Consider the following 24,993-nt stretch of genomic DNA (forward strand, 5'->3'; position numbering starts at 1 on the left):
CTTTGCATTTCTCTTTAGAAGAACTTGAGACACACCTGAGAATGGACACTGGAGAGAAACCTTACAGATGCCAGCAGTGTGGGAAAGGCTTTGCTTGCAAGTCAGGCCTTGTGGTCCATGTGAGAGGCCACACAGGGGAGAAACCTTACAGATGCCAGCAGTGTGGGAAAGGCTTTGCTTCCAAGTCAGGCCTTGTGGTCCATCGAAGAGGCCACACAGGGGAGAAACCTTACAGATGCCAGCATTGTGGGAAAGCCTTTGCTTGCAAGTCAGTCCTTATGGTCCATCAGAGAGGTCACACAGGAGAGAAACCTTACAGATGCCAGCAGTGTGGGAAAGGCTTTGCTCAAAAGTCACACCTTGTTGGTCATCTGAGAGGCCACACAGCAGAGAAACCATTCAAATGCCAAGAGTGTGGGAAAGGCTTTGCTTGGAAGTCACACCTTGTTGTCCATCAGAGATGCCACACAGGAGAGAAACCTTACAGATGCCAGCAGTGTGAGAAAGACTTTGCTTGCAAGTCAGCCCTTGTAGTCCATCAGAGAGGCCACACAGGAGAGAAACCTTACAGATGCCAGCAGTGTGGGAAAGGCTTTGCTTGCAAGTCAGCCCTTGTAGTCCATCAGAGAGGCCACACAGGAGAGAAACCTTACAGATGCCAGCAGTGTGAGAAAGGCTTTGCTTGCAAGTCAGCCCTTGTAGTCCACCAGAGAGGCCACACAGGAGAGAAACCTTACAGATGCCAGGAGTGTGGGAAAGGCTTTGCTCAAAAGTCAGGCCTTGTGTTCCATCAGAGAGGCCACACAGGAGAGAAACCTTACAGATGCCAGCAGTGTGGGAAAGGCTTTGCTCGCAAGTCGCACCTTGTTGTTCATCTGAGAGGCCACACAGCTGAGAAACCATTCAAATGCCAGCAGTGTGGGAAAGGCTTTGCTTGGAAGTCACACCTTCTGGTCCATCAGAGAGGCCACACAGGAGAGAAACCTTAGAGATGCCAGCAGTGTGGTAAATGCTTTGCTCGAAAATCACACCTTGTGCCCCATGAGAGAGGCCACACAGGAGAGAAACCTTAGAGATGCCAGCAGTGTGGTAAATGCTTTGCTCGAAAATCACACCTTGTGCTCCATGACAGAGGCCACACAGGAGAGAAACCTTACAGATGCCAGCAGTGTGGGAAACGCTTTGCCCAAAAGTCAGACCTTTTGGTCCATCAGAGAGTCCACACAGGAGAGAAGCCTTACAGATGCCAGCAGTGTGGGAAAGGCTTTGCTCAAAAGTCAGCCCTTGTAGTCCATCAGAGAGGCCACACAGCAGAGAAACCTCACAGATGCCAGGAGTGTTACAAGTCTTTTCCTTCAGTTGCCAGCCTTACAAATCACCATAGGATTCATACAGGAGAAAAGCCATAGAAATGCAAGAATTGCAGGAAATTTCTTCTCAGAATTCACACCTTTTGAAGCATCATAAAATCCACACTAGAGAGAAAGTGTGGAAATGGGAGTAGTTGAAAAGGCAGCCTTCATATGTCTTTACTGTGTTTTGTTAAGCTTTAGTACAATTTTTTTTAACATTCTTTTTCTGCTACAAAGTATTTTCTCTTAAATTATCTTGCCCTTTCTGGAACATTAAATAAACCTTTCAATTATTTGGAGCATTCTGTATTCTTCATTGTCTATCTAGAATCTGTGAAAGATAACATCCATTATGGAGTATCAGTATTAGTATCAGTGAGGTGCTGCTAGAATTCAACTGGTTGTGGCCATGAAAAAGGATGTTGAGAATGCATTTCTGTCTCCATTCTAGTCCTGCATTGACACACAAAACATGTGCTGATTCCCGAGTAAAACCTAGATTTCCCCCTCTGTCCTCGGGACCTAAAGCTGGGAGAGAAAGGTTCATGTTTTATTTGGGTTCTTCTGTAAAATGAAATTTTTTTCTTGCCCTTTTTACATGGGGCAGTAGGAGTGGCATACATCAGGGCCTGGCATCAGGCTTTCAGTTTTCATGAATCATCTTCAGGCAGGAGATGAGGATACCTCTTCCCCATTTTTGGGGGCCAAACTCCAGGCAAGAGGAAAGGGCTCTGTGCAAATATCCAGCTCAGCTGGGAGACCAGTGCCTTATTATGCATTGCAAGGCAATTTGAAATTTTTTTGTTACTTAATACATCATACTTTATGTTTCCCCAGGTCCTAACTTTTGGCCCGCGTACGTCAAGGCCTGGGACAATGCTGAATACACAACCTTACTTGAGCAACTGAGGGACATCAGAAAGTTGGCAAACACAGGCCTAGTCATACTACTGTATTGTTGGAGTTTGATGCCATGTTAACTGCTGTGATTGCATCCTACAGACTCCTGCTGCTTAGAAATGGCTGCAAGATAGAGAGCCCTAGTGCAGTCATTCATGAGAGATCTCTTTGCACAGTGAAGTCATGAAAGGACTTTAAGCATCCCTGAATGCTTGGAAATTCTGGAAACTGTAGTTTTGGGTCTGGCAGAGAGCTCTGGTGCCACAATCAACTACAATTCCCAGGATTTTCTAGCACTGATCCACGGCAGTTAAAGAGGTCTCAAACGGGATTATTTCTGCAGTGTGTTTTGGCTCTATATCATAAAAATGAAGTAACTTAATAAAAATTAAATTAAAAAAAACCCTCATCCCCACATTGGTCCTAAAGGCCACTGGATCCCCTTGTCATCCTTACCCCCCAATACTTTGACTGAAGTCCTGTCTGCTCCCCTGGAGCTTTCCATTGCCCCCAAGGAGGACATTGCCATCTGCTTTGGGAATCACTCTCCTCAACAATGGAGGAATAGAAGGCATGTTTATCAAATTTGCAGATGGGACCAAATTAGGATGAGTAGCTAATGCCTCAGAGGAGAGGATCAGAATTCAGAGTGGCCTTAATAGATTAGAAAGCTGGGCCAAAACTAGCAAAATGAAGTTCAACACGGAGAAATGTAAGGTACTGCACTTAGGTAGAAAAAATGAAACACATAGATATAGGATGGGAGGTGGCAGGGCACCTGGCTTAACAAGAGTCCATGTGAAAGGGATCTGGAAGCCCTAGTAGACCACCAGATGAACAGTCAATAGTGTGAGGAGGCAGCTAAAAAGGCCAATGCAATTCTAGGTTGCATCAGTAGAAGTACATCTGGCCCTCCATATCCACGGATTCCTTATCAATGGATTCAAGCATCTACAGCTTGAAAATATTCCAGAAATACGTAAATTCCAAAAAGCAAACCTTGATTTTGACATTTTTTGTATTTTTCTTTGAATCTCTCTTTCTCTCTTTTTCCATGAAAGGCCTCTTGTTTGCAATGTCCTCCCTAGAGTTGGTTTCAGCTCCCATTGACCTCCTCCTCCTCCTCCTCCTGCCATTTCACATCAGACACACCTCTAAATGCGACTCCCTAAACTAAAAATCCCAGGCTCCCATAGGATGGAGTCATAGTAGTATAACTGTGCAATGTGATCATGCCATAAACGTATCCCTGGTCAAACCAATCCTCCCTATATGGTGAGGTTTTTTTCTTTCCATTTCTTTTAAGGTATAGTACAGGTATATCTCCTTTAACAAAGAATCTCTTTTTCATATTGTTTGTATGGCAGTCTGCTCCTTTCTCCTTGTCCTCTGTCTAGCTCACAGTTTTTAGCAGCATTGGCATTGGGAGGATTGTGAAGCAGGACTAGAGAAACATAGGTTTTCAGTGTTGGCTTGCAGCAGCATGTCTGCAGTAAATACTGTAATAAAGCTTGAGCTGGGGGAGAAAATGGGGTTTTGCTCTAGCCAGTCCTACCGCAAGATAAACAGCATCTCCCCCAGAATCCTTTACAGACATAAACAGCAAAAGAGAGAAAGAAGAGAAACAAATAAGCTGACTTCACCAGTTACCCCTGGCAGGTTCAGAAAGGGAAAGCATAGATGTATAAGTTGGGCAATTGAAAGGGAAACCATGAGAAAAGTGAAGGATGGTAGAAATAAATAAATGATGTGTTTTGGAAGACGCTTTCAATTGATCTCTGGGATTATCAAAATGTTTCTGTTTATTCATGCAAGGGCTTACCTGACCTGGTTGCTAGATCTGACTTGGGCATATTCCTTTTCTTTTGAGCCAATGTGGCCTAGTGTTTTGAGTGCTGAACTAGGACTCTGGAGAGCTGGGCTTGATTCCCAGTTCAGCCATGAAACCCACTGGGTGACCTTGGGCAAGTCACACTCTCACAGCCTCAGGGGAAGGCAATGCAAACCTCCTCTGAACCAATCTTGCCAAGAAAACCCCAGGATAGCTTCACCTTGGGGTCTCCATAAGTTGGGAAAGACTTTGTTTTGTCCCAAGAGCGATGCTATGGACTTTGGGTGTAGTAAGGCCTCTGGCTCTCGGGAACACAGCCAGAACAAAAGACTTGTCCACAAATTTCTTAAGTTTCCAAAAGCTTTACTGGTTATAACACAAAAAACACAAAACTGATTTCTTCTTTTTCAATAGTCCTTCCTAAATACCTTGCTCTCTTCTTGATGGATTCTATCTTTCTTCTTCTCAGGACTATCTTTCTTCCTTTGTGGACTTATCTTTTTGTCAAAGGAAAATACTCTCTCCAGGTCTGACTTGGCTGAAATCTTACTACACACTGAAACTAACTAGAGGGAGACAGAATAAGACCCTGGGATTTCCCACAATCCTTGTCTTTCTTAAACCTGTAGACCTGTATTTCCCCTCTTAAACTAATACATAGAAAACCTAATATAATCTTAACTAAATATATGTCTCAAGAACATCAAAGATGCTCTGGAGGCATGACACTCCCCACCAAAACTCTTAATGAGTTTTCCATATAACTTTATATTAACTTTAAGTACTAACACTGGTATACTTTATATTCAAATATATACATATCAAAGTCCAGGTCTCTAAATAACATTGTCATTGCAAAGAAAGACAAAGTCTGACACTGGTCTATCAAATGTCTTTTAGTCTGGATCTAGCAAAAATGAAGGACCGTGTAGCCAGCTTGAATCTTGAAGGTTGCCTGCTGGAATGGCTCTGGATCCCTGGTCGGCAGGGTTGAGGTCTGTGGGTATGCGAAAAGGTAATGGGGCAATCCAGTTACTTTTGTTGTCTTGCTGGCAGTGCTGTTCCATGATGCTCAGGAACTGCTTGTCTTTAATGGATGGGGCGAGTTGTTCATCACGTAAGGTGGACCGGAAGAGTGTAGACTCGAAGTTAGTGGTGTCCAGTTGGTGTATACGGATGTGAGCAGAACATTCCTCCGGCTGAGAGGGACGACCTCTGTCCACTAGTGTTGTCGCAAAGGTCTTTATTCTTGTTGGTATTCTTTTGCGATTCAAACAAACTGGACCTATGATGGCCCAACCTAAAGACATCTCTTGAGCGAAAGGTGTTCCTGCTGGGCCTGTCACTTGCCGCTTGATATGCAATAAATCTGGACAGTCTGTACCTATTAGTAATAGGATTTCTGCTTCAGGATCTAACTCTGGAATCTTGTGGGCTATTTGTTTTAAGTGAGGATGGTGAAGAGCAATTGCTTTGGTTGGAATCTGGTCCTTGTTTTTGGGGATGGACTTACACTCCATTAGAATAGGCAGCTCAAATCTTTCACCATTGTGCAATGTTTCCACTGTGAAGCCTGAGGTGCTCCTCCCCACCATAATTTGATTTCCTGTGCAAGTTGTCATGACATATTCTATCTCTTGAATCTGGACATCAAAGAGGTCAAAGAATTCTGGAGCTGCTAGTGAAGTATCACTTTGTATGTCTAAGACAATGTACATCTTCCTGGAGGCTTCAGGGTGCCCATTTGGGAACACCTTGGCCAGGCATATTGGATGGCACGATCGCACTTTATCTGGTTCTTGACACAGGGCTGTACAACTGGTACCTGCTGTCTTGACTTCTGAAGAAGTTACTGTCTTTGATTGAGTTGTTGTTGGCTTAGCAGTTATTTTTTCTTGCTTTCGTGGTGGTTGGACTCGATGTAACGCTGTGCAGTGTCTAGTACTGTTGCATTCTAGACATTTTACCTTTTCATTACAGTCTTTGGCTCTATGCTCTTTAGATGTGCAGCATTTGAAGCATATCTCATGTTCCTTTAACAAGGCAATGTGGTCATCATAAGGTTTTTTGCGAAATTCCTTACAGTCACCGATAAGGTGCGGTGCCTTGTGTATTGGACACAAGGATTCAGTTGTTGATTTGGAATCCACTGTAGACTTGGAGAATGAAGTCTTAGTTTTCTTGACTGAGATGATTTGCTTGGCTCTAGGTGCTTCAGATGGACTCTTTTCAGTTCTGAGACCCTGGTAGAGATCAAAAAGTCCTGTCTGAGGGTCGTTTCTCATATGAGCCATGGTGGCAACAAAGTTCACTAAGTGTGAGAAAGGTGGATATATTTGGTTGTGTTGTCTTTTATACTCGAAGACTTCCTGACCCCACTTTTCTCTAAGTTGGAATGGGAGCTTTCTTACAATGTCTGCTTGTGACATATGTTGGTCTAAGGAAATGAGACCAGGTAACTGTGGATTATTTTTAGCATTCTGTAGCTCTTGTAAAAGATCTAAAAGGTCCCACAACTTTATGCTGTCTCTCATTGTGAGCTGAGGGAAGTCCTTTAATCTACATAAAAGAGAGGTCTCAATCTGAGCTGCACTTCCATATCTCTGGTCCAATCTGTCCCATGCAGCTTGTAAGGCTGCCGAAGGGTCTGCTATGTGAGCAGCATAAATTCTTTTTACCTGCTCTGAAGATGAAGGGCCAAGCCATGCCATTAGCAAAATCAGTTCTTCCTTTACAGATAATCCCATATCTTCCATGGCTCCTTGGAAGATGGCTTTCCAGAGGATGTAGTCTTCAGGTTTTTCTGAGAATGTTTGAACACCTTTGTCTGTTAAGTCTCTCCTTGGGTTCCTTGTTATAGTTGTGAAGTATGGATCTGGCACATTTTGCAAATGTGGCTTTGTGCTGAGTGAAGCATGGATTGGTTGCTGTTGGTAACCCAGGTTAGTAGGAACAGTGGTATTAACTGGGTATGCGATGGGTTCTCTTTGTTTGTTGAAGGACTGGCTCTGGTACGGCACTGAGGCAGGCACTGAGGTTACTGCTGAGGTCTGCACTAAAGGTGGTGCTTCTGTTGGCTGAACAATGGGTGCAGCAGCTGGCGTTAGAAGTGTCTTGGGCTGAAACTCCTTTGCCTTGAGGTCTAGTTGTTGACCAGCTAAATAGGAAATCACCTTCTGTTTAGCGTTTTCTTTTCCTAGGTTAGACAGGTCAGATGCCAGTGATTTCTCTTTCAGACCTTGTTCCAAGATCTGAGCCTTTTCTTTTAGCTGTTCTGACTTTGCTATTTGTTCCAAGGTTTCCAATTCAGCTTTCATTCTAGCTTGCTCTATTTCAAGTTCTTGTTTTCTTTTGGTCTGTTCTATTACGAATTCCTGCTTCTTTTTGGAAAATTCTGCCTGTTTTGCAGCTGCTGCTGCCTCAGCCTTTGCTTGGAGAACTATCACCTCCAGCTCTGCTCCTACAGACCTTCGTGAAGAGCCACTACTACGGGAAGTGGTTTTGGAACTCCTGGTCTTGTGGGAATGCAGGGATGAAGTCACTTCTGTAGGTGCCAAACTTGGTGCTTTGCTCATTTGAGGTTTTATTTCTTTTTTTGAGCCTCTGGGAGAGGTTGACAGTTTTTCCTCCGTTATGATGGCCATCTCTGGTGACTGTTGAGATTCAGCTTGTTCATTTTCCCATTGCTGAATTTGGTCATCTAGACTTCGAATAGCTTTGCTGAAGTCTCCTTCTTCAAGCTCTGATTGATCCTTAATTTCTGCCTTCTTGTTTAAGGCTTCTGGAGTATTTATACGGCTTAGCAGCTGGAACATGCGCTCTAACAGTGCTTTCCAGCTTGCAAAGTGGTGCATCATATTTTCTTTTAATTCAAATGTTGCTTCAATGCTTAATGCCTGTTGGCTTATCTTCATGTCTTCTTGCAAAGCTGACAAGACATTTTTTCTCTTTTCCTGAAGAGAAGCTAACTCTTCTTCTATATTTTGTTCCATCTTTGCAGTGAGTTTCCTAGTTCTCACTGATTTGGTTTCTGAATCTGCAATTTCAGTTTCAATAAGCTCTTCAGATTCCATGTTCTGCTGTTGCAGTATTAGGACTCTCCTGCAGGGGGCGCTCTGCAGTCTTCACAATGAGGACTGAGCTATGGCTGCCTGACTGCTTCCAGGATTTCCCGCCTTTTTAGCTCTCCTGCAAATGCAGACTGCTTAGGCCTTTTGCATGCAAAGTCTTTAGAATTGCAACAGTTTGCACAGACCTGGGTTGCTTGGAATGCACACGAAGGGTTGCAAACGGCTTTAGTTGCAGTTTGCACTGACCTGGGTTGCTTAGCATACACACAAAGGGTTGCAAAGGGCTTTAGTTGCTCTGGTCTTTGCTATCTAGTCTTCCAACTGTAGGCTAGGAAAACTCCCTTTCTTAGCTGGCTCTGTTAGCTGAGCTTTCTTTATCTGGCCTGGGAAAGAGCTTTCCTTTGGCTGGCTCTGTAAGCAGAGCTTTATCTGGACCCGGGAGAGAGATTTCCTTTGACTGTTTTGTCCCAAGAGCGATGCTATGGACTTGAAGGCACACAAAAGCAGCAACAATAAGAAGTTTGCGGAAAGTTATTTGACTGCACCCACCCAGCCACCCTTTTTTTAGTGGTGCAGGAGCCTATCTTCATTCTTCTCATTACACAAAGAGATCTTGTAGCGCCTTTGAGACTAACTTCTCATGGTATTTCTATCTCTGGATAGCCCAGGAAAGCATTGCTATGTTCCCACACATACACTTAGTTTTTGCAGTTTTATGCTATTTGGATATGTGTGTTAAAATCTTTGGGCAGTGTCACTTTACAAAACAACAACAACAACAACAACAATATCAGGAAATTTAGACCAGGACAAAATGGAGCTGATGCGTTGCAAATCTAACTGGGCTTTACATTGAGGAAACTTCCTTAATACCGATAGGTATACTCTAGTAGAAGTGGGCTGATGCCCTTTAGAATAGGTACTGTGGCATAATCTATGTAAGAAAGATAAATTGTGTGGATGTTTAAAAGAACCATTTAACAAAATCATAATAAGAGCTTAAAATAGACCCCTCCTCCAAAAAAAAAGACACATAAAAGATGTGACTCTATAGGGACTTTATCACACGTGAGGAATTTCTCATAGTTTCAAATTGTAAAGGTACCAATCAAGAGAAACAAACCAACTAAGTCCATGATCCAAGATGGCTTTTTATTTTGCATGCAAATGAACACAGGGGAATCATTTCTACCAAACTGTGCCCCCGGACAAAGCGTAGAGCAGCCTTTTATACAGAAGACAGTGCTTAAGTTTCGGGCACCCTCCTTCTGAACTTTCAATAACCCAAGTTAAAAAAATGTGTTCTTAACATTTATGTCTTATCACCGAAGACTGATTTATCTCCCTCCCTGTCTGGGTCAGCTTGGCCTTGACTCTGCAGGTGCACTGTCATCGTGCCAAAACTCAGAAAGGGGAAGGTGGGGAGAGAAAGTAAAGAGTAGAAGGGGGCAACCCAGCCAAAGGAAGAGCAGCGAGAGAGAGAGAGGGGTTTATCAAACCCTAACATTCCCCCCTTTGATAGCCCATCATCCACTTTGGGGATTATGGGATATCACTATCATATTCAAGAACAGGAACATATCTCTCTCGCAGCGCCATGATTTGGTCTGCAGCTTTTTATCAGCTATGTTTTCCATCATTCCCCTGACAGAATTAACCAACAGGGGTAGAATATAAGGCAGAATAGTACACAAAAGCAAACACACTGCTACCGCTGCTATAAGGCCTTTGAACCCTCCAATCCAGCCGAACCATGAACCCAGTCCTTCAGCTCATTTAAATCCTTTCCAGGTTTGTACCGGAACATGGGCTAATTTGACTATTTTACTAGTAATCTCCTCGATCACTTTGCCATTTTCGTCAATATTGAGACAACAGTTTGTGAGATAGAATTTTCCACAAACTCTTCCTTCTGCTACTAACAAATAGTCAAGAGCCAACCTGTTTTGATCTTAACTGGGTTTGGGTTTTGGAAAGGGTGTTCAGGGCTCTGGCGGTTTCATTAGTGATTATTTCCAATACAGCTTGCAAGCGGATTATACAATTAAGCATCTAAATAGGAGTGCGATACCCATAAGCCTCATCTGCAGCCCAACTGGCTGGTCCATAATATTGAATTATTCTTTCGGGAGGCCACTCTTCATCCTTCCAATTACAATAAGTGGAGCTCTCCTTTTTCGGCTATATATGGGGTGGCCCAGTGTCTCTCCATCCCTTAAGGGGATAAGGAAAAACGAAGGTCTAATTTCTCCTAGGGTGCATGCACCATCCCACGGTTCTGGTAATTGGGAATATGCATATCTACTCTGGTAAATCAGGGTCTCTCTAATTGTGTTTCCAGTCCTGACAATTTTGACACAGAACCTGCAGGGGTCTGGTTTTGTCTTACTTTCACAATAAGGGGAAACACTAACAACATTATAACCATAAACAACAAGAACAAAATTATCAAGGTAGGCAATTTAAACTGAAATTGAAGCATCTCAAAGGGCTGGATTCTCTTCGGGTGGTGACCACCTCCTCTCCGGCATGGGAGGGGTTGCAGCACCCACCAGAATTTCGCTCACTCGATTGTCGGTCTCGAGGAGGCTTCTCCCGTCGCGTCCACTGACGGACATTTCCTCCTCAGGGTCATCTTTAGGTTCCTCTAGGTTGGTAACCGTCCATCCCTCTGTGGCAGCGGTTTGGCTCCACTCCGATGGATCCAAGCAGGATTTCCTTTAAGCTTTAAAACAGTGGGGTGGTTAGTAAAACCATGAACTTTCCATGCTTTTCTAAGGCATCTTCTTTATAACTCTTTATCCAAACTAAATCTTCTGGCTTGTGCCCATGAATAGGAGTAATTATCCCCAATGGCACTTGTTCTATATACTGGCTAAAGTTTTAAAACAGTCTGGTTCAGCTCTCTAAGTTGTCTTTCAAGAGCTATCTCCCCCCTTTGTCCCAAAGTCTCTATAGTCAGGGGAAGAGGTGGTTGTCTCATGTGTAACAGGACAATTGACAACATTCACTTGCTTCTGGTTTCCAGGCACATTTTCTTCAAGTACAACTTCGGGCTGTGGCACAAATCTCTTGCAGGGGTTTGACTTAGCTCTGATCACACAACCTCTGGAGGCATCTCCACACAGACTTGAGAGCCAGTCTACATATAAAGTTAATTCATTCAAATATCTCAGTGTCTCTTCTCCTAAGTGACACAGACTGTACACGTAGATGACAACTTCTGGACCAAGTTGGGATGGCATCCATGCTCGTGAATCTGGGCGGATGTATCATCCTTTTACTTTTCCAATAACCTCAAATGGAAGCTTCTCCTTGTTCTTTGCAAAATTCCACCACATCTCGACAGGTTGTTTCAGGTGTAATTGGCACTTCAGTCAAAATTTGTTCATTGTTGCTCAGGAACACAGTTAATATCATCCCATTTTCAGTACGTTTCTCCACAGGTATATTGATTCCATTTCTTTGATTTTGAGTCTGACGGCCTTGTTCACTGCTTTCTGTTGGGGATTCCTCATGTCGAAGAAAAAACTTCACCTCTTCCCTACGAGGTCCCCACTTCTGTAGATGGTCATACATCATATGATCAAAGGGTATGTGTCGTTCATTTCCTCGCCACACTTCAGACAGATGGCAACTACCTTCTCCTGGTTCTTTTTCTCTCATCTATGAATAGTTGGAAAGTCTGCTGATATCTGGTAAGCCTAAAGCAGGTGGGCTACCAAGGGCTTGCTTCAGTTGTCTTAATGCTTCTTGCTGTCTGCCTGTTCACAAAAGAGGTGCAGACTCTGGCAGTTTTCTTTTGACATGTCATGCAGTGGCTTGACCAGGGAAGCAAGGTTTCAAATCCATATTCGACTGTACCTTGCCATTCCAAGGAACACTCACAGTTCCTTCTTGTTTCCAGGTAAAGGTTGGTTACAAATAGCTTGAATTCAGCTGTCTGCCAAGACTCTGGTATCTTTATTCTGTTGGCAAATCTGGGTTTTGGCTTTGCTAGCCTTGTATCTTCAAAACATTGTTCACCAGTTTTTACATCATTCAGCAGAACACAAAGTCCTAAATCTGGGCTCAGCTGCCATGCTTCCTGAAGCGAGCAGTCAGCATCAGTGGTACACCTTCTGAGGTGGCTTTTGTCTTTTCCTTGTGGTTGATCCAAAACAAACTTCTAGGTTCCAAAGTCAACCCTCTGACTTTTCTGTTTTCCACTTCAGTCTTCTTCTTTCACATCTCTCATTGCCATGGCAGGAACATCCTGGGAAGCGGGGTAGAATGGGAAGCTCTAGCATTGAATTCATGGCTTTCCTTCTTTGTCCGCATCCACGTCCTCTTCCTCATCCTCATGCATCATCATTCCACATACTCTCATCTGGCCTCTCCAGTTCAATGGGACACGTCGTCCTCCTTCTTTCTCTTGGTTCAGTGCTGCTAGGCCAGCAAACTTGCTTTTTCTTGCATCTGCTTCTCACTTTTCCTCTGTAAACTCTGTCTGCCAAGGCTGGGACATTCTTCAAATCTTTCACAACTTCTTCCGGGTATCTGGAGCCTCATGACCACTACTTGTCTTATTCTTCTGGATCCAGGGGGCTATACTGACAATAAGCATTCTGGAGGCGCTCCAAAAACGTTCTGGGGCTTTCATCTTTCTCTTACAAGACATCATGGATCCTTTGCATCATAGGTTTACTTCCTTTCTTCACAGCTTCTAGGAAGGCTTGTTGACATCATGCTTGATTTCAGTGTCCAACATCTGTCTGGGCATCTCAGTTGGGGTTCATTATGGGAGCTGTAGTGATATCCTCTAGCACATCCTTTATTCCATTTGGTTTACCAAATCTTCTCGGGCATCAAAACTTGCTTTCACATCTCAGGTCTGGTTGCAAAACATTTAAAACTCACTCAGGATCACAACCTCCCAAGCTCAAAAATACTAAAATGACGAGACAGTGTCCTTTTCCCAAAAATCAAAATTCAAAATCCAAACAGTCCCAAACACTCTCAAAAGTTGTTGAATATCAGGCTTTCATAAGCAACCAAAATTCAAAAAGCAAAAAGGTGCATCAGGAACTGAAAAACTCTTCAAAGTCTGGAAATGCTTTTCTTTGTTAGTAATCCTTCTCAGACTCTTCTAACTTAGCAAGATGTCTCTCCATGGCTTTATTGCTGTTGCTGTTGCTGCTGCTGCTCCTTTATCAAATGCAGCTAAGAATGAAGTTGATCTCTTCAATCAGGCCCCAAGAGGATAAACTTCTGGGTAAACCTTGTTGCATCTTTCTGGTATTCTGCAATGGTAACTTCATCTCTTTTTCATTAAGATGGCACTCTTGTTATGCTCTGTATTCAGTTTCTTTGTTACTTTAGGATGGCAAAACTCATTTGACTTTCAACTCAATCTGTGGAAGCTTGTTATTTCCTTTAAACTCACACAAGTTGGGATTCTATTTTTCTTTAACAGGAGTGTTTTTCACACAAACTGGTCTTTCCTTAATGTGATTTTTCTTCTTACATGATACACACAGTCCATTTGGGTGTTTCTAAATTACTCTAACACTCATTTTTCATTTTTCTTTTAAACACTCCAGGCTTTTAATCTTTCTTCTGCCCACACTCCTGGGATTTATCTTCTGTTTGCTCCTTTTTAAATTTTAGCACAGTCCTCAGAGCAAACGGACCTAGGCATTTTCAAATTTCATCACAAATTTCTAGTTCTAGGCAAATTCTGTTTCAAAGGCACTGGGCATCCAGGAACATTTAGAAATATGGGCTATTCAGTGGATTACAAAAACTTTAATCTCTTCCAATAGGTTGACAAAAGGGGTCTTGTTTCACAATTAAAACTCCTAGCATTTTATTTCTCAGTCTCTGTTTTTCTTCAGGTTCTCATTCATTGAGCCATAGATCACAAAACTTAAGAACCCTCTTGTTGTTTGCTTTTGTTTTTAAATCTTCCTCCTGCCTCCAGGCAAGCTTGCATCACATTTGCCAGTCTCTCTCACAACTGGTCTTCATGTCTTCAGCACATGAAGAATCACAGAATTGTAGAGTTGGAAGTGAAATAGGGGAAAAACACATGCGTTGCACATACACTCACACAAACACTCAGGACTCAGGAAAATCAGGGTTGGAAAATAGGAACAGATTTCAGGCGTTACTAAGGGTGATGCTTACCAGAATGTAGATTCCCTCCGGGGAGCGAATGGAGTGGTGGTGGACAGTGAGACAGTCTGCTCCGCAACCTGGGTTTGAGCAGAGATGCCGGCTACCAGAACAGAGGTCTGACTGACGTGGAGTAAGTAGACCTTGTAAATGGCGCCCTGAGCAGCCAAAGTTGGGACCTTTTAAGGGCGAAATCTCGCCTGAGGGCAGAGAGTTTTGGTGATTGAAACAAAGGCGTTTAATTGCTTTCTTTCACCTGGATGTCTGGATCTGATAATATCACTGACTTAAGTTGTTCGGACAACAGACTTGAGGAGGGGGTGATAGCTTCAGAGAAGGCAAACATTTCATTCCTTCTGACTCAAGATAATCCCTTCATGCGACTTCCCAGACCTTCTAAGATGTAAATGGGGCTTCTCCCCTCAGGGGAGGTGCACATGTCCTCTCGCTTTGCCAGTAATGGAGGACAGGCTTGGAGTCTGGCCAGGGGTCATCCAAGGGTTATCATTGCTTCCAAAATTTATATAAAACAGCATGGGTAACATTCTCCCCCCCCTCGGAAATTTCACAGACACTCAGGCGAGTGGATGGGTATTTTCCGAATTACTCTTTGCCATATAAATTTTGGGGTGTGAATGTTGGGGAGGGCATCCTATTAGGGGAAGCATCTCGGTTGTAAGGCCTGTCTCAAGGGGTAGGGACTATTCGGGGCACACACACACACACATGTCAATAAGCATATAAAGGCAATAACAAATGAGGAAATATAGCAACAGAAAAGAAAAAGCCTTCAGTAGGCAGAAGGCAATAGACAATCAATATGCACATATATATCTAACGTGAGGAGCAATCAATATACAGTAGAAAAAAGCAACAACTGATAGAAATGAGTCCAATGACTGAAAAAAGAAAATGAGTGTGACATGAGTCCAAACAGTTGGTGGTTTGTATATGGAATGACAGAGTTCATGTTGGGTTTTGTCCAGCGGGAGCCAGATGGCTCAGTATGGATATGAGAATGCGGGCATGAGGTATAGCTGTCCTGTAAGAAACAATTTCTTTGCAGACAATGTCCATTAGGCTAAGAATGAGCCCTAGATCCTGTATGTGGGCATTGGGTATGGTGAAGTGGGCTAATGTCCATGAGATGGCAGTTTGAGTCCAGTGGCAGATGGTCCTTTTGGCAGGACCTCTGGTTGTCTAGCCCAAGTTCCTTTGGATAGACCGCATCAAGGAGCGGGCGGCGGCGGGCATGTGAGAGCTGTCATCGGGGGCCGGCAGCACTGTGGAGGGCCGTCCGGATCAGGAATGAAGAGTGAGAGCACCGGCCGGGTCTCGGGCACGCCTCTGGAGGACACCGCGCGGGGCTGCTGGTGTGGGAGTCCTCGTTCTGGAAGGGGACATCCGAGGCTGGAGGGCGGTGTGGCACACCTTGTGCCATGGCATCGGTGGGACAGCGGTTGTGGGGTCTGGTCTGGTCCTGAAACGCGTAGGGGGCTTACCTTCCCCATGACAGAGGGACTGGGAATCATGCAGGAACGGGTTGAGTCAGGGATTGGTTAGTTTGGGTCACGTGGGCGGAAAAGGGAGCGATGATTGGCTGGCCAAGTTTGGGCAATGAAGCCGACGGGGCCATGAGACAGAGGGGTTTAGCATGCTGGGAAAATATGCAAATTAGGTCTTAATTGTGGGCTATCGGTGCCATTTATAGCTCAATTAGCCATCTGTCGGCTTTGAGAGACCCAGTCCTGGGTAGCCCAAGAATGGAGGAACAGTCTGGGTGGCAGGGTGTAGAAAGAGGAGTTGTGTCACCATGACCAAAAAGATAGCGGGGACTGGTTAGGTCCCGGGCTTTGAGAGCAGTTGGGTTGCCCTTGTCTGGGCTTCCCGTGAAGGGAGGCCTGACATGCCGTTTTAGATCGGCATCCTTGGTGGAGCCGCGGCAGTGGTCCTGCTTTGCTGATTCAGGACCTGTGCTATGCCTAGGCGAGTCCTCTCATGAGACGACCCGCCGGGCGCAGCAAGCTGCCGCGTGCGCTCCAAGGATGCCAGTCCATTTCGGCCTGCACAAAAATAGGGGCGGGGGAACTTCCCCTGCCCCACATACTGGTTAAAAGATAGAAAAAAAAAGAAAAGAACAAAAGGACAAAAGGTTCCCCCCCCAGGTCCCTTAATGGACTCTTCCGTGAAGGGTGGGGGCCTTGTAGAGGAGCATGGGGCGGGGTTGTTAGAATGAATGACATGCAAGAGGGATGGGCCGCAGGCGACTAGCCCCAGGGATTGGTAGCCTGCTGGGTAATATGCAAAATAGCCTCCACTAGCTCTTTTGCCTTTTGCCTGTGATAATTAGCCGAAATTGTCAGCAAGCCAAACCGAATTAGTTTCGGGGAGATGAACAGGCATCCCATAAGGTGTACAAGGGCATAGAGCCCTGTCATTAGGTAGACCTCGCCATTACCTAAAAGGCAGTTATGCAGAGTGAGCCGGACGTGAATTTGTGGTTGTGTTTTAACCTCTGTGTGGGAGTGAGTGATTGTTTGCCTTGGCTGAGCGGACACACTGTCGCGGCTTCACCAAGGAGAGCAACCACTACCTCCCGCACTAGGGCGGAGGTGGCAATCCTTCCGCCCGCCTAAGACTGTAAAAGACAGATGAATTAGGCATGAAGCCTAGTAGGTGGAGCGCATGCTGTGCTTAGAGGGCTGTGGAGGGAGGTCTAGTTCTCTGCGGATGGCTCTGAACTCCGCCATTTGCTTGCGCACCCAGCATATTAGGCTGGTAGAGCCGATTACAGTGATAATTTGGACTATGACTATTATTGTTAGGGGATTGGTGAATAAATTTAAAATCGCCTGGCCGGTGGCGGACCAATCCCAGTCTCCCCACCAGGACTTGGTGGTGGCTTGCTGTATGTCTTGGGTGATTTTCAGAATTTGCTTGGCCCGGAGGTCTACTGTCAATTTGATGCGGTCCTCAGTCTGCTCAATTTGTTTGGCGGCCTCGCTTAAATTGGTAAGCAAGCGCAGCCATTTGGAGACTGGCAGTTCATCTTCGATGTGGAAGCCCCTTAACAGCTTATGATCCACATGATATATGGTCTCACTGGTGTATTCTCTGACCAGCTCGTGTAGGTAAAACTCCTGGCCGAGGCAGTCCTTTATATGCACACGGCAAAAACAAGGGTTACCTTTGAATCTATCTATGTCTATGTCATATTCTTGGGGGAGGATGGTGATATGTGGGCATGGGGTCCGTAGGCAAAAGCAGTCGTGGGTCATTTGTACCATAACTGACGTCCGGGTGGGGATAATGACATGTTCTTGGACGTCTTGCATGGGGGTTCCTTCTAGACCGCCATAGCAATGCATCCACTGCCTGGTTTTAACACACCCAGCCAAGTCATAAAGGTGGGTGCCATTGGCCCAATGTAATAGCTTGTCCGGAATCATTGTGGTATTGCTCCCAGCAAGGGGTAAGCCCAGGTGGGAGACCGGGTGAACTATTTGAGGGTCCCATACCCTCTCGTGATATATGCCAATTGTCAAGATCATGTCTTGCCATCGGGCTCCTGTGACTGTCATTAAGTCGGCGGGGTATTGGATTGAGTCTGGGTACCTAACCTTCAGCAATCCCAGGACTTCGGGGTGAATTAACTTCATCAGAGATGCCTGTATTAATTGCGACGCAAATGCCATGAGGCTGCTCTGTATTTGCGTGCACTGGATGGCTATGGATAAATTGTAAATGCTATTTTGAAGAGACCGCCCGAGGTCAATAATAATTTCTTTTTCTACCCCTACCCATTGGGGCAGGATGTGTCCAATTATGTCTATGCCTTGTGCCACATTGGTTAAGCCTGAAGCGATGGAGACCCCTGCTTCTTTAGTTTTTGAACCTACTAAGCCAAGTTTGTTTGCCAGGGTTTCTGTGCCTATGGCATTCAGTACTCCTTCTCCTACACCGAGGCCTCCCAGGACAGTGCCAACCACGTCCCGTTTGCCTCTGAACAGTGGGTGTGTTACGGGCTGCCACCTTTTTTCTAGCTGTTCCCATTGTGCCCAAGCGGCTTTTAGATATGGGCCACAAGAGGGAATGGCTTTAGCTACATTTACTGCTGTGAGATTTAGGGATAAATTGGTGATGATGGGCTGGGTCTCTGAGTAGGCATAGACAGCGACATCTCTCCTGATGACTAGGTTTCCTATATACATCGGGGGTTCTTTGAGGATGGCTGGGGCGTATATGGGGATGTAGGGGCACTCTATATTATGGCACCCAGCACTGCATCTAGTGGGGGTCCGGGTCAGGTTTTGACACAAAAAAAGTCTAGTTTTCCATGTCCATGTAGGACGGCATTGCTTGTCTAGGGAGAGGGTTGTATAGAATGAGGAGGGGACCTTACTGAGGGGAGGGTCAAACCGATGGCGGTTCCAAAATCCTGCAGAAAGGGGGAGGCGACCTGCGTCGGCCTCCACCCATGTATGTCTCTGTGGACCGAATATAATGACTTCGCACTTTATGGTCCTGACTTCTGTAACATAGATCCTGGTTTTGATCTTAAGGGGGAGTTTTTTATCATACCAGATGCGGGCTTCGTCCATGGCATCCAGGACTTCGTAAATCCCGGGGTAGGGTGGTGCCCACTGACAATCTGCCTCAATGTTGAATTCCCACGTTGTGTCAAATTGTGTAGGGTAAGTGGTGAGGGCCGTGCCTCTGCCTAGCCATATAAGGATCCCTAGGGTCCAAACATGGCACGCCATCTCGTGTCCCTGTAGGGAAACAGAGATGGGTTTTGAGTGACGGGTCCTATATCTTAACCTCCATCGTCACACAAAAAAGTCTCAGATAAGTCAATTGGTGGGAGTTCGGGCCACTCCTGGATGGCTCTCACGGGGGCTGGTCCCCCTTTCCATTCCTTCAGCTGAGAGGAGTGGAAGTATTTAAGTCTGTCTCCTTGCTTGTTTGGGATGCACACCTGATATACAGCTGGCGAGACTCTCTCGGTGATTTTAACGGGCCCAACCCATTTAGCGGACAGGGCATGTTTGTGCTGGGAGAAGTTTCTGTACATGACAAGCTGTCCCGGGTCCCATTGCTGGGGGTTACGCACCCACCCTAGCTTGCGGTCCATGGCTTGCATGTTTTTGCCGAGGTTGAAGGCGACCTGTTTGTGGATGAGGCTCAGGCTCTGTAAGAGAGTTCTGATCCATTCGTGGTTCAGTAGAACCGGTTCTAGTTCTGCTGGCAGGGTGGTCTTTATCCAGAAGGACTCAGGCATGACCATTCTCCTCCCGGTCATGACCTGGTGCGGCGTGAAGCCGTGGGATGCCACTGTGCCTCGGAAGGCCATGAGAATTATGGGGAGTTTGGCATCCCAATCTTTCCCCGAGGCCTTCACCACTTTGCGTAGTGCCTCTTTTAGGGTCCTATTAGTGCGTTCGACCCCCCCTGAGCTTTGCGGGTGGTACGGGATATGGAACTTCTGCTGGATGCCTAAGGCTCGGCAGAGCTCCTTCATGACCTCCCCGGTGAAGTGTGGCCCGCAATCATGGTCTAGCTCGCGTACCATCCCAAACCGTGACAAAACTTGGGTGAACAGGATTCTGGCTGTGGTTGCCGCGGTGTTATCCTTAGTGGGGAAAGCTTCTACCCATTTACTGAAGGGGTCAATTATGGTGAGGCAGTATTTGTTGTGCCTGGCGGTGGTGGGCAGAGGGCCAATAAAGTCTATTTGGAGCTGGGTCCAAGGGCCATTAATGCTCTGGTGTCTCATAGTGGTCTTGGGCCCACTAGGGTCCGCGTTAACCATGGCGCAAGACAGACAGTTGTCCACCCATTGATCTACCTCTTCTCTCATTTTAGGCCACCATCCTGCCTCCCTTACACGTTCGTAGGTGCCTTGTTTGCCTCTGTGCCCGATCTCATGTACAAACTGTATGAGATCCCCTCGGAGGTCTAGGGGCACGATCCAATGGTAGGTCCCTTCACCATCTACTGCCCACCACACTTTTTCCTTTTCCTCTATCTTATATCGGCCCGTGGGGTCCTTGCCTATGCAGCTCAGTTCCCTTATTTCTCGGTCTCCCTTCTGGAGTTCTGCCAGGTCAAGGGTAGGGGGCATTAGGGGTTTTTTCGGCTTGACGTTAATGGGATGCAGTGGGGTAGCTGTCTCTGGCAGCCGGGCTGCCTCCTTAGCTAAGGAGTCGGCTTGGTTATTCCATTTGGCCACCTCTTGTGTCCCCCTTTGATGCCCTTTTATGAAGGAAACTTGGGTGTCCGCTGTGCGGTCCAGAATTAGGTCTGCTACCTGTTTCCAGATCTCTGTGTGGGCCACAGGTTTGTCATCATTGGTCTTCCATTCCCTATTTATCCATACTGGAAGCCAATCCGTGGCTGCGCTCACAGACCACTGGGAGTCTGTATAAATGGCTATGGGGGTGTCATGGGGTTCAAAAGCCAAGATTGCCAGCAGCGCAGTTACTTCAGCTGCTTGGCTGGAATGGGGGCGGACGGTGCCTTGCAGTATGTGGGAGTCATTGACTCTGATGGCCCCATATCCCGTGTAGCGGGTGCCCTCTAGGCAGTATGAGGATCCATCACAGAACCAGCAGTGGAACCCTTTCTCTAGAGCTGTGGATAAGGGTTCCCCAGGGGTGACTGGCCATGCGTGGTCAGTGATGGGTGGCAGTGGACATTCGTGGGCAGATCCAGTGACAATTAGCCCATAGGGGGCCGGAGGCTCGCTCGCTTGTCGCTGGTAGCTCACTCCCCGTTTTACCAATTCCAAAGTCCACTTTGCAATTCTGGCATTGTGTACCTGGCCGTCCTGGATTTTTCCAGACAGGATGTATTTCAGTGGGGTATGTGGGGTCTGCACTATCACTCTGGCGCCTCCTATTATAAATTCCCATTTGGTCAGGGCCCACACTAGGGCCAAGCAGGTTTTCTCACACGGCCCAAATCTGACTTCAGTAGGGGAGAGGTTGCGGGAAGCATAGGCCACAGCTCTTTGGGTGCCGTTCCGGAGCTGAGAGAGTATAGCCCCTATGTGGCCATCCGAAACTGCTAGCTGGATGTAGAATGGTTGGCTCACATCTGGATGTACCAGGGCCGGGGCTTTGGCAAGGTCCTGTTTTAAGGTGGCGAATGCTTTTTCCTGCGGGGGCCCCCATTCCCAAGCGGCTCCTTTCTTTAGGAGAGCATACAGCGGCTTGGCTTTAGGGGCGAATGCCTCAATGAATTCCCTTGAAAAGTTGAAGGTGCCCAGTAGGGCCCGCAATGAGGACACATCGGTGGGGGCAGGGAGTTTTCCAATGGTCTCAACTCTCTGTGAATCAGGGGTCCTGCAATCCGTTTGCAGATTTAGACCAAGGTATTTTACTTGGGTCTGAACTAGCTGGGCCTTCTCTCGGTTAGCCTTGAACCCAGTTTCCCTAATGAGGTCTAGCACCTCCCTGGTTACTTCGGCAGTCTTCTCTGGGGTGCTGGAGTGGATCAGAATGTCGTCCACATAGGATAGCACGTGGGCTCGGGAAGTGGGACGCAGCTTGGTCCACATTTTTACAACGTGAGCATGGCATATACTGGGGCTTGAGTGGAAACCTTGGGGGCAGCGCTTAAAGCACATCTGGGTCCCCCTGAACTCAAAGGCAAATTTATAGTAGCAGCTTTCATGGAGGGGAATGGAGTGGAATGCGTTAGCCAGGTCAATTACACTGTAAAATTTGGCTCCAGCGGCAATGGCGGCTAGGATCTCATTATATTTTGCCACCACCGGGGCAACAGGAGGGGTGACTGCGTTTAGGGCCCTAAAGTCCACAGTCATTCTCCATGTGACGCCATCGGCTTTTAGCACCGGCCACAGAGGTGCATTGCATATGGACTGCATCGGTAGGATTACGTCCCATTTGACCAGCCCTTCTATGGTCTTGGCAATGCCCTCTTCTGCTTCCCTGGGGTACCGGTACTGCTTCTGTGGAGGGGGATCCTTTCCCTCGATGAGTACACAGGCTCCTTTAACGGTGCCGCATTCCAGTTTGTCTGAGATCCAGACCTCAGGGAATTCCTGTACCCATGGGTCTGTGGCTATGGGAAAAAGGGGCATTGGGGCCTTGAGGGCGGCACATCTGTGGATGGCCGAAATTTGGAGGGGTCCCTCTTCAAGCTGCCAGAGGAATCCGTTGGCCAAATCCATTGTCAGTTTGTGGCGTTTTAAAAATCCTATTCCCAGAATTCCGTCGTCCTCCCTCTGATTTTCGCAAGCCTGGATGTGGTCTATGAGGGGTCCAAGCCGCAGTGGAATGTTACTCCATATTGCAGCCTGTTGCCGGCCCTTTCCGTACCCTGTTAGCTCTAAACGTGCGGGGGTCTTGATCCCGGTTTGAGCCAGATCGGGATGCATAGTGTTTACCGCGGCTCCAGAGTCTACTAGGAGCTGCGCGGGAATGATGGGGTCCTGGCCTATCTCTGCCTCTACTAACGGACGTCCCCAAAGGTCCGGTGTTAGTTTGGCGATCACTTGTGGGCAGGGGGGGAGTTTTGGTGGGTCCGGGGGAGAGACTTGGGATACTGGGGCACTCTCGGGTGGTGGTGTTGCCTGAGTCGGCTTGTAGTTGGGCTTGATCGGCCCGGTGCGTTTAGGCTTGGCAGGCTGTGGTTTAGCCCATGGGATCCTAGGTCCTGCCCTTGTCCCTGATGTTTTGGGGGATCCCGGGCTGGCCTAGCCTGAACCTCCCTGCTGTTGGGCGACCATTTCTGACAATTCTTTTGTTTTTCTTGCCAGCAGCAACACTAGCTCACTGGTGGGTTGGTGATCTAGGGAGTCCTTGGAGAAGCCTGCCCTCATGAGCCCCTGCCATACTTCGTTTCTGACATCCTGGGAGATCAATTCGGCTCTCTCCCTTTTGTCTTGGCCTTTCTGGGGGGGTGGCCCTCGGTAATCTTTTCGGTAGTAATCGGGCTTTCCGTTTGGCCCGCTGCTACCAGTCTTTTGGTCTCGTGGCGGGGGTTGCGAGTGGGGGCCGTTGTTGCGGTAGGTCACCGCGTGGATGGGCTCTCCCTCCCTTCCCCCTTTTCGACCTCCTGTCTTAACTGGCTTGCTGGTCCCCAGGTTTAGGTCTCTTTCTGCCCTTGCGGTCCAGAAGAGTTTGGAGACTTCACGAATGTTGTCCATGAACAGTTTCCAACTGATAGTGTGTAACTGTAGGGAAGTGGAGCCCATGTATGTTTTAGCTGATATGTGTAGCCCTGCGTACACTTCAGCGATGAAATCGCGATTGTCAAGGATCGGCTGCCCTTCGGAGTTAAGGTCTATCTGCCCTGCTAGGATGGCCAATATCTGTTTTCTTGCCACGTAGGCATCGGGGGCTTCGTCCTCGGCCTGTCTCTCTAACTGGTACTTGGTGCGCAGCAGCGTTCCTGGCCACAGGACACTCGCCACCTTTGTCATCCACTCGCTAATGTCCACGTTGGCTAGATCCACGGTTATGGCGGCAGCCTCAAAGGCTCCCGTGTATGCCGGATCTATGCACATCCTAGCTACTTGTGTCAAGTCCTGTCCCTTTGCCTTGGGGTATGAGACGTACGCATTGGTCATCCATTGGACTCCAGTTTGTGCGTCTAACCTTCCTAAGTGGTCTGCAATGGCTCGGACCTCGGTCATGGACCAGGAGACGGTCTCGACCACAGTCTTAGTTACGGTCCCGTCATCGTTTGTTTCCTTGGTCTCCACCATGCTGCGGGTCTTTACCGGCCTCACAGGCGCTGATTTCTCAGAGGTGGATGACTGGGGAGGACGGGAAGTTATGATGTCCTCCCTTCTGCTTTCTTCCCACTGGGGGTTAAATGGCGGCGGGGTTCGGGCCTCCTCGGGAACATGTCGGGGTTCCTCCTCGTCCCACTCTACCGCTTCTAGATATTGGGGGCTTATTGTGGATACCACAGATTGCTGGAGCAGCAGCGAGGCTTTGAGCTCCTGAATCTGCTTCTCGCATTTGGTGTGATCTGCCCTGGGGTTTCCCGCTAACTTGCGAGCCAACACGTAGTCAGCCGCCAATTTTGCCTGTTTGAGCTTCTCTTCCAGGTCTTTGTTGTGTTGTTTTAGCAGCTCATTTTCCATTATGGCAGTGTCCAACTGCCGAGCTGCTTCTTCCCTTGCCCTAATGTGTAAGGCATTCTCGGCCACCTTTTCCTGTATCTGGGCGACCGCTTCATCTAACAATTTCTGTCTGGTCTCCTCCCTGGCTGCCAATTTTTTGTATTCCCTAGTGGCTTCGTGGGCTAGGGTCCAGATTCCCCATGATGCCCATCTGTCCTTCTCTGCCTTGGACACCTTTTTGAGTCCCTTCCTTTCTGTTTGGAGATTGTATACTTGCAGCAGGGTTTCAAAGGGATCCTCGGTTAGAAAGCCCTCTGCTTTCCAGGGATTAGGTCCCTTTCCAAGGATCCATTTTTGCAACCGATCCTGAGGCTGTTCTGCTTTGATTAGTTTGTTGGCTATGGATGGTATGTCCATGTTGAGTCCTAGGTTGGGAGAGGTTATGGAACCGGGGCCTCTTTTCCCACCTAAACCTGGTGCAACTCTCTGTCCTACAGTGAGCTGCTGTCCTGGGATCCTCCCTGAGGACTCCACAGAACCCCTAAATGTAACTCTGGGTCAGGGACGCCGCCCAATTCACGCGAG

The 24,993-nt window shown here is 47.1% G+C and overlaps 1 pseudogene across 1 annotated transcript in view; it reads left to right on the top strand.

Moving 5' to 3' along the window:
• LOC149315176 (uncharacterized) overlaps positions 1–24,993 on the top strand; it is a 68,738-nt pseudogene that overhangs the window by 1,875 nt on the left and 41,870 nt on the right. The window contains exon 3 of the transcript XR_016281064.1: positions 16–1,263. The product of XR_016281064.1 is annotated as an uncharacterized LOC149315176 (transcript). The remainder of the gene's footprint in view (positions 1–15; positions 1,264–24,993) is intronic.

Source organism: Sceloporus occidentalis, unplaced genomic scaffold, assembly GCF_023333645.1.
Source record: "Sceloporus occidentalis isolate IW3139 unplaced genomic scaffold, rSceOcc1.0.p SCAF_4, whole genome shotgun sequence".
Classification (NCBI taxonomy): domain Eukaryota; kingdom Metazoa; phylum Chordata; class Lepidosauria; order Squamata; family Phrynosomatidae; genus Sceloporus; species Sceloporus occidentalis.